The sequence below is a fragment of the Pinus tabuliformis genome, chromosome 8, assembly GCF_031772625.1.
Source record: "Pinus tabuliformis cultivar Carrire ecotype Pingquan chromosome 8, CPIR1, whole genome shotgun sequence".
Lineage (NCBI taxonomy): Eukaryota > Viridiplantae > Streptophyta > Pinopsida > Pinales > Pinaceae > Pinus > Pinus tabuliformis.
The window spans coordinates 95,783,173-95,792,244 of record NC_142294.1 but is presented as its reverse complement, the minus strand read 5'-3'; the positions used below and the strand labels follow the sequence as shown (position 1 = coordinate 95,792,244).

Here is a 9,072-nt window from a genome sequence, read left to right as displayed (position 1 = left end):
CTTCACTAACATGGTTTTGATGGCCCTGGATGGCCCACAACATTAGAACCCATAGATTATATGTGACTAAACATTTAAAAAGATTAAAGATTCTCCATTATAACGTGCCTGCCATATCCTCACTTAGTAAGTAGCAATGGATGTTGCCTTTAATTCAATAACTGGTGATATCTATGGCGTCTTTTTCTAATGTAAGATAATATAACTTTTATGAATATAGGAAGTTTGCTTCTTACACAGGTCTTATGTCTTTCGCCCTGGTATGCACCTTTGTTTATTTTTCTTTCCAACGAAAGATTACCGCTTTGAGCTTTCGAAGTATAGTGCACGTTGAGAGTTCAAAGTCTTTGCGGGCCTAGAAAGCTCAAACAGCAGGTCATTTTTTAACATTTTGCTATTGACTCGGGGAATGTACAAAGTTCAAAGTCTTTGCGGACCGACAAAGTTCAAACAGCAGGTCGTTTGCTACAATTTTTTCATTTGACTCGGAGGAACGTGCTTGTTCCGTCCGGACTTTCTTACTTATTTCTACACTACACATAGATACACGCGTATACATCGTATTAGCCAGCGTTTTAACGGTTTTTTAAGAATTTAGACTAATTTTAAAACGAGTTGATTTTAATCACACAAAGAAAAACAAGCCAAAAAGAGATAATCCTCGTCCACTCACGGAAAAAACTGAGTCAATCCAAGTACCCCGAAGTTCACGAAGCTGTCCATTCTTGGTCGTTGTCGTGACAGACTTTGCCATATTTTTTCGCAAAGATTTATCAATAACCATCGTCTTCGGGATAAAAATATGCGAATATCTATCGTCTCGTGGGTATCAAAGGATATATTGCAACCCAAAATTCCAATAATGCTTTTCACGGCATCTTCTGTAGGTTTTGGCTTTCAAACATATCTTTTGAAGTGATTAATTTATGGAAGACTGACGAGCCAACGAAATTTTGGGATCTTCTTGACGGGAAGGGGAGGCGATGGATTTAAATGGTTAAATCGATTTCGTTAACACTACCTACGCTTCATTGTCGTTCATTCCCAACACTGATTCTGTGCCTATCACCTAATCTTCTCCCGATGGAATTATATGCTCATCTCCTTCATCCTTCCCTTCCTCGACACCTCTTCTTCATTATACTTACTTTCTGCTGTGTCTCTCTATTCCCCTGCTACTTATGCTTGGACGTGCAATACCAGTATTGCAAAAATACTAGTAGATGCGGGGTTACAGATATATCGTATCCTTTAGGTGTAGGAAACCGTGGATGCGGTCACCCTCACTTTCAGATCGACTGTGTGCAGAACCTAACTCCAGTAATCACAATTCAGGGCCAGAATTACACAATAATAGAGAGCCATTTTAAATCCTGGTTAATTGTGAGGGGCGAGAAGTGCAAATTCTTAGATGATCCCATTGACATACAGATACCACATCCAAGGCGTACAGACACCGCCGTGATATCCTATACGGAGAACAGGACCCTATATGTCTACAAATGTCAACTGGACCACTCAGTAATGGTTAGCGGAAAATGTAATTCTAGCGTCTCTTACAGTTTGTTTGATAATGGGAATTGGATTCGGGGATGTCCTACGGCCCAAGTAACAGTTGATGTGGGATCATTGCAACTGGATTACAAAGATCCAAAGAGAGATGAAAGCTGTCAATCATGTTTCCAAAGTGGAGGGATATGTGGCTACCGTTACAACACTTCCGATTCAACTACACCGTTCGTTTGTTATTGCGAGGATGGACCCCGTGCCGACAACTGCCAGGGCCACGGTATGCTCTATTTCCTAAATTTACGCAAAACTACTTGGAACTGCTAGTTTAGTTAAGATGGTATGAATTATTCATTGACACCTAGGAAAGGGGGTTGTTATAGAGAAAAGGGGTTGAATCCAAAGGAATGAGGATCTGAGTACACCCCTCCAATAAGTTTCCTCCACTCTGCACTCTTTGAACCCAAAGATATGTGTAGATGTGTTTCCCGATATTGTCAAGTACTCATTCTCTTTCCTAAAGCTATGGGTCCTTGCTTTTAACTCATAATAGTTGTCATGGCTGCGTTGCAGGTCTAAAAATCAACTCGGCCATTGTAAAAGGTAACTATGGTTTCTTCCCATTGAAAATCACTTTGAACTTGTATCTTATTTCCACTATTTTCATATATCGGGGTTATTGGACAGATATTATATTCATATCGATCTCTCATTCCACTGCAGGTTGCATTTCTGGAGGAGTTGCGCTGACCGCAATATTAGTGATATTCTTAACGTTTTATGCCCAGAAGAGAAGACATCCTCCTGCTACCTCTACTTCAAAGGTGGAGAAATTCCTGAAGGATTATGCTTATGAAATGCCAACCAGATATTCACTCTTTCAACTTAAGAAGATGACAAACAACTTTGCGGAAAAGTTGGGCGAAGGAGGTTATGGCGTGGTGTATAAAGGAAAGCTTGTGAACGGCATTTTAGTGGCTGTCAAGCTTCTTGATAGGCATAGGCACAGCCAATCCCAATTCATGAATGAAGTAGCAACAATCGGACGGATCCATCACTTCAATTTGGTTCGTCTGTTGGGGTATTGCTTCGAAAGCCCCACAAGCGCACTGGTTTATGAATACATGCTTAATGGATCTCTCGACAAGTTTACATTTGCCGGAAACGAGAATGGGCAAATCTTAAATTGGGAGCAAAGGTATTCAATTGCTTTGGGTGTGGCTCGTGGAATTGCATATTTACACCAAGATTGCCAGAATCGCATCATACACTTCGACATCAAACCTCACAATATATTGCTGGACGCCGACTTAACCCCTAAAGTTGCTGATTTTGGTCTCGCAAAACTTTGTGGGAAGGGAGACGACCATATTTCCATGACGACAGCAAGAGGGACGCCGGGATATGTTGCCCCAGAGGTGTGGTCAAGAGGTATGGATCCTATTACAGATAAATCAGATGTCTATAGCTTTGGAATGCTGTTGCTTGAGATTGTCGGGGGCAGAAAGAATATTGATGTACAGGTAAGCCGGTCCAGTCAGTTATACCTCCCTGGGTGGGCTTTCAAGCTGATTGAGAATGGCGAGTTGGGGATGAGACTGAGAGGAGGAGAAATAGAGGCTGCAGATGAGGAGACGGCGAGGAGACTCACAAAAATTGGATTGTGGTGCATTCAATACCAGTCCAGAGATCGTCCTTGTATGACGAGGGTTCTCCAAATGTTAGAAGGTAATGGAGCAGACGTCCCCAATCCTCCGTTACCCTTCAATTCCTCGGTTACGCCTGAAAATCCTGTAGTGTCCTCCACAGTGAGTTCTTCTTCAATTGAAATTACTCTTCCACGGTGATTTGATACATCGTGTTTGGAAGTGATTTCTTTATATATGTAATATTATGGAACAATGGCACTTGTTTTTTAATGATTTAATGACATTATATTAGAAACAGATATGTATAAAAAATGAATTGCTTTTCAAAATAATTAATGGTATTATATATGAGAGAGATTTATAAATGGAAAGATTGTCAAAAGATTTATAAAAATTATATTCGGCAGATATATGTTTATGTGATAAGTAGGTTTTTTTAAGGCCATTTCCATATTGTTTTTCTTACTGCACTGCATGTTGATTTTTTATATTAAAATATTTTATGTTGTTTACATTGTTAACATTATTATACATTTTAAGTTATCAGTTTTAAAATTTAATTAAATGAAACTAAATATGAGATTACTTATTTTTTTAAATAAGTGAATATTTATTTATTTTATTTTATTTTTTATTATAATAATTGTTATTTTTTTATGGTTTGGTTTGATAATTATTTTTTAAAATATTAAAAAAATTAAATTTTTTTATTTATTTTTCTTACCAATTATAAAATAAAATAAAATGATTTACAGATATATTAAAAGAATTAATAATGGTGAATTAGCCTTCTAAATTTTATAAATAATTTAATAAAATACAATTAAAAATTCATATAATTTATTCTTCAAAAATATTTCTACAAGGTTAGAGTTGAAATTAGCCTTCTAAATTCATAGATAATTTAATATATAACACAATTAAAAGTTCATATAATTTATTTTTCAAAAAATATTTCTACAAGGTTAGAGTTGAAAAAAACATTTGAGAGGAAATTTATAGTTTATGATATTCATAGTGGTTTTTCTTCCCTATAAAAAACTTTATTTTCAAAAGGTTTTAAAATAACATATGATATGGTGGAAGACATATTCAAACAAAGTAAAAACATTAACTTAAAATTGTTTTAGTTCAAGTGGCAATGGCAGTGGAAATGAAGAGTGGCTTGGGATCAAATGTTGTGCTATGCTCGGGTGAATAATGGACATATAAACACGAAACTCAGAGAGTCCTACCAAGCTTACAAAAAAAATAACATATATTTATTTAAATGGTTTATTAACTATATTTTTTTATTAAATTTAAATTTAAAAGCAAAGTAATCTCTCATAGAGTTTATTTTGGCTGCTACCACTACTGCCTAGATCCATTTTAACCCCACATTTATCAAACCTCTAGAGGGATCAAATCTTCTGGAGTTAAGATGGATCTAGGTTGGTTATATAATATTTATATTTGTTTCTGTGTGTCTGTTATTATTTCTCTCTCCCCTTCATTTTGTGTCATTCTATCTCCCTCTCTCCTTCTCTCTCCCCAATTTCTCTCTCCGCCCCACTCCCTATCTCCCAACTCTCCCTCTTTTTCCCACTCTCTCTCCCTACCATCTATATCTATATATCCCTACATCTCTCCTTTATCTCTCTATCTCACCAATCCAAACACACACTCTCTCTCTCTCTCTCTCTCTCTCTCTCTCTCTCTCTTCCTCCCTGTGTCTCTATCTTCTTCCCTCTCTCCTCCCTCCAACTTTGTCACTATCTCTCTCCCTCTATCCTTCTCTCTCTCACCCCTCCATCTCTCTATCTTCCGCTCTCTCTCTTCCCCTTATCTCCCTATCTCTCTCTCTCTCCCTCACTCTCTATGTCCCCACCACTCTCTCTCTCTTTGTCCTTCAACTCTGTCACCATCTCTCCCCCCTCGCCCCCCCCTTTATTTCTTAAATATGATCCCATTGTATTGTATTTAAGAAAGTATCTAAATTAGAAAAAATCAAATTATTGTTAATATTAAACCTATATTTTGGATCAATAGTATAAAAAAAATATAATAATTAAAACCTTCAAAGAATAATGAGTTATTTTGCCTCTATCATTGGTAGTCACTTTGCTTGCTCTCATCCCATGGATCTTTAATTAAGATGGATATATGCTAGTTCTTAATGATATTATTTATATTATAAAAATTTAACATCTCTTTATATAAAAAGTATTCTCATTTTAAAGTTTAGATATATCTCAAAAAAATTATAACCTTTTTGCTTTTAGATTTGTTTAAAAAAATGTTATTAAATTAAATTAAAATAAAATAGTTTGATTGCGAAATAAGTTAGGGTTTTTTGGCATGTGGTATTCATAAGCCACAGTATTGGCCCATGGTATTGTAAGAAACCCTATTTTCAAGATAACAATATCCATGGTAAAGCGGGGGTGAATATCCATGGTTACAAATTTTGTCATATTGTTATAAAATATTTTGATTGTGAAACAAGTTATGGCTTTTGGGCATGTGGTATTGATAAGCCATAGTATTGGCCCATGGCATTGTAACAATGTCTATTTACAAGTTAATAACATCCAATGGGGGTGAATATCTATGGTTAAAAACCTTGTCATATTGTAAGTGTAAAGTTTTTATGTGCTTATCAATTAAATTTAAATATGGTTATGAAATCATTATTTTAATTTATAATGTAAAGTGAATTTTAATTTATAGCTACTAATTATGTGTTAGATTTTTTAATGTGATATGTAATCTTATTAATAAAAACAAAATCAAATACAACAAATTAGATATTATTATTTTTAACGTTTTATTATTAAGTGAGACAACATTTAAATGTTTAGACTCATGGGATACTACACTCTATATTACTTTTAACTTTTTAGTTATTACTTTTAAATTTGTATTATTAATTGAGCCAACATTTAAATGTTTACCCTTATTTCTGATACCGGGTTTATATTACTTTTAACTTCAGAATTCATGCTTTTGTGATCCATCAAAAATGTTTTGTGGATGTGTTTCGAACTATCTAATGTGGTTCCCAAAATCGAATCGTGGATGGAATCACATTAAATATAGAGAGAACAACGTAGATAAAATTGATTTTAACGATTACAATATAACAACTAGTTTTAGTTTTGAATGAAGAAATATTGTTTATTAATAAAAAAAAATTAATATGTTTTAAAACAATTTTTTTCATAAATAAATAATATTTTAATAGTCATAAACTAACCATAAAAATATTTAAAATAAAATAAAATAAAATAAAAATAAACTAATTATTATCTTTTGGTCAAACTTAAAGAATCAAAGGAATAAACCCAATTAATAAAATAAAAAAGAATAAGTAAATCAAGGTCAAGAAAATAATAATAATAATAATAATAATAATAACAACAACTACAACATCTAGGTTCTATATTACTTTTAAATTTTATTCTTCTTTAAGTGAGTCCACTTTTTAAAATGTTGACAAAATTTCTTACATTGCATCTCCACATTTCCCCTATACTAGTTTCAATAATCTCTTAGGTCCATCATGCCACCCCAACACTCTTAATCTTTCATACAATCAATTCCAATAGCTAAAGCTATAATCCCCTAGGTAAACCATGTCGTGCCTGCCACACATAATTTCTCATAGGGTTGATTCTGACCGCTACCATTATAATTTCCTATTCCAATAGCTAACACTATAATCCCCTAGGTGAACCATGCCGCGCCTACCACACATAATCTCTCATAGGGCTGATTCTGACTGCTACCATTATAATTTCCTATGTAAACCACGCTGCCCTAATACTCGGGGTATAGGTAAAGTCAAGGGCATTTGAAACTAAAATGCCTTGGTACATAATACTTAATTTTCACATACATCACTAATTAGGTTGCATTGAAGAGCTTTTATATATATATATATATATAGAGAGAGAGAGAGAGAGATAGATATATATATATATATATATATATATATATAATGCCTTGGTACATAATACTTGGTTTTCACATCCATCACTAATTAAGCTGCATTGAAGAAATTTGATATATATTATTATTGATATGTTTAGAAATGTATAGATTTTAACAACAAAATACATTTTATATATACAAATGAAATGAAATGAATTGTTGTGCTCTCCATTTTAGTATGGAAAATATGTTGTAATGTCCTGTCTTGTTTAACATTTGGTCAAATTACATAAAAAATAAAACGAACTTAATTGATTAGTCAATTTACAATTTGTGGTTTTGACAAACCATGCTTTTTCCCATAGTATTCTTAAGTGCGAGTTTTTCCCATGGTAACCTATGGCCTAATTAAAGGCATAAAATTCCATATAGTTTAGCTTTTCATATGTAAGATGAAGGATGAAATTTACTTCAATGTGTGCTCATCAGAATGTCCATCCTAAAAAATTGTTATTTTTAGAGTTTTATTTTGCATGTAATATATATAAAATGGAAAACAAAATTTTAAAATATATAAGAATATTTTGAAAATTTTCCATTGTTTAAATTTTATTGTAATATAGGATTTACTTCCAAACAAATTTAAATTTTATAAAAAAATTGAAATTAAAATTTTATGAAATTAAAATAGCAAGAGGAGAAATTAAATTAAATTAAATTCTTTTATATTTTTCCAAATAAACTTTTATTCAAATTTATAAATATAGTTTAATTTATAATAATGTGATTAAAATAATAAATAAATTTATATAATAGTGAAAGTGGCAATAAATAAAAATTAGAATAATGACCAATGCCTATTCCAAAATCATCTCCAACAGCATTTCATTTTCTTGAGCTGAATTTACTTTTTATAACTTTTTCCATTGTTTAAATTTATTTGCAATATGGGATTTAATTCTAATAAATTTTTTATTTCATGAAATTAAAATCACAATAGGAGAACTTAAATTAAATCAAATGATTTTATATTTTTTCAAATTAAATTTTATTTAAATTTATAAATATTTGAATTTAAAATAATTTCATTAAAATTAATTAGATAACAAATAAATTTATATTAATAAATAGTTTCATTTTAAAAATAAAACGATCCTAGATCCCTCATAAATTTAGATCTACTAAGCACAGAGAGGAATCAAATATCTTGAGGTACAAGCCTCTTTTATAGTGAAAAAATATTTGATCCCTTGAGCTTGGTAGATTCGTATTTATTATTTTAAAACTTAAAACCTATGTGCGGTGATATCTTTTCATTTTGGGAAGGTCATGGATAGCTTACACTAATGCATACATCAACTATAGTTTTAAAACTTAAAACCTATGTGGAGTGATATCTTTTCATTTTGGGAAGGTTATGGATAGCTTACACTAATGCATACATCAACTATAGATCGAGGTGTATGACCATTCTCATGGTAATTCTACTAAAATGTTGACTCTCTACCCCTTGCCAAAACCATTCTTGATTATGCAACTTGCTCTAACCTCATGACAATGAAGAAGGATAACTTCAAACTCTCCTTATCCTTGACCAAGCCTCATTTTTTAAGGAAAATAATAAAGATACTTTGATTTTCACCTTTATTACTCAACCTCACGTACCTAACCCCTTTCCTTTTGTGCACCTCCTTGAAAGTCACTCTCAAGAGAATTATTAACCTACTAAGTTAATTCAACATAGGGAAAACATGGCACATTTGGATATTGTATCTAAGGAACATTGCCTTCCTATTGAGATTTACCCTAGGAAAACTTTGAACATTAATAGTGGATTAGAACATGCTCAGTAGAAGCATCTTATTGAAATGTTACAAACACATAACATTGCTTTTGCATGCGATTATAATGACATGAAACAAGTCCATCCAAATTTATGTTCTCACGATATCTATAATAAGGAGGATTCCTGACCTATCCAACAACCTAAGCAAAGGAT

General features: G+C 32.5%; 1 pseudogene across 1 annotated transcript; it reads left to right on the top strand.

The window, feature by feature from the left end:
- The first annotated feature begins 964 nt into the window (after positions 1-964).
- LOC149234306 (rust resistance kinase Lr10 pseudogene) lies at positions 965-3,356 on the top strand (annotated as a pseudogene). The gene is made up of 2 exons (XR_016245852.1): positions 965-2,112; positions 2,233-3,356. The product of XR_016245852.1 is annotated as a rust resistance kinase Lr10 pseudogene (transcript).
- The last annotated feature ends 5,716 nt before the right edge of the window (positions 3,357-9,072 follow it).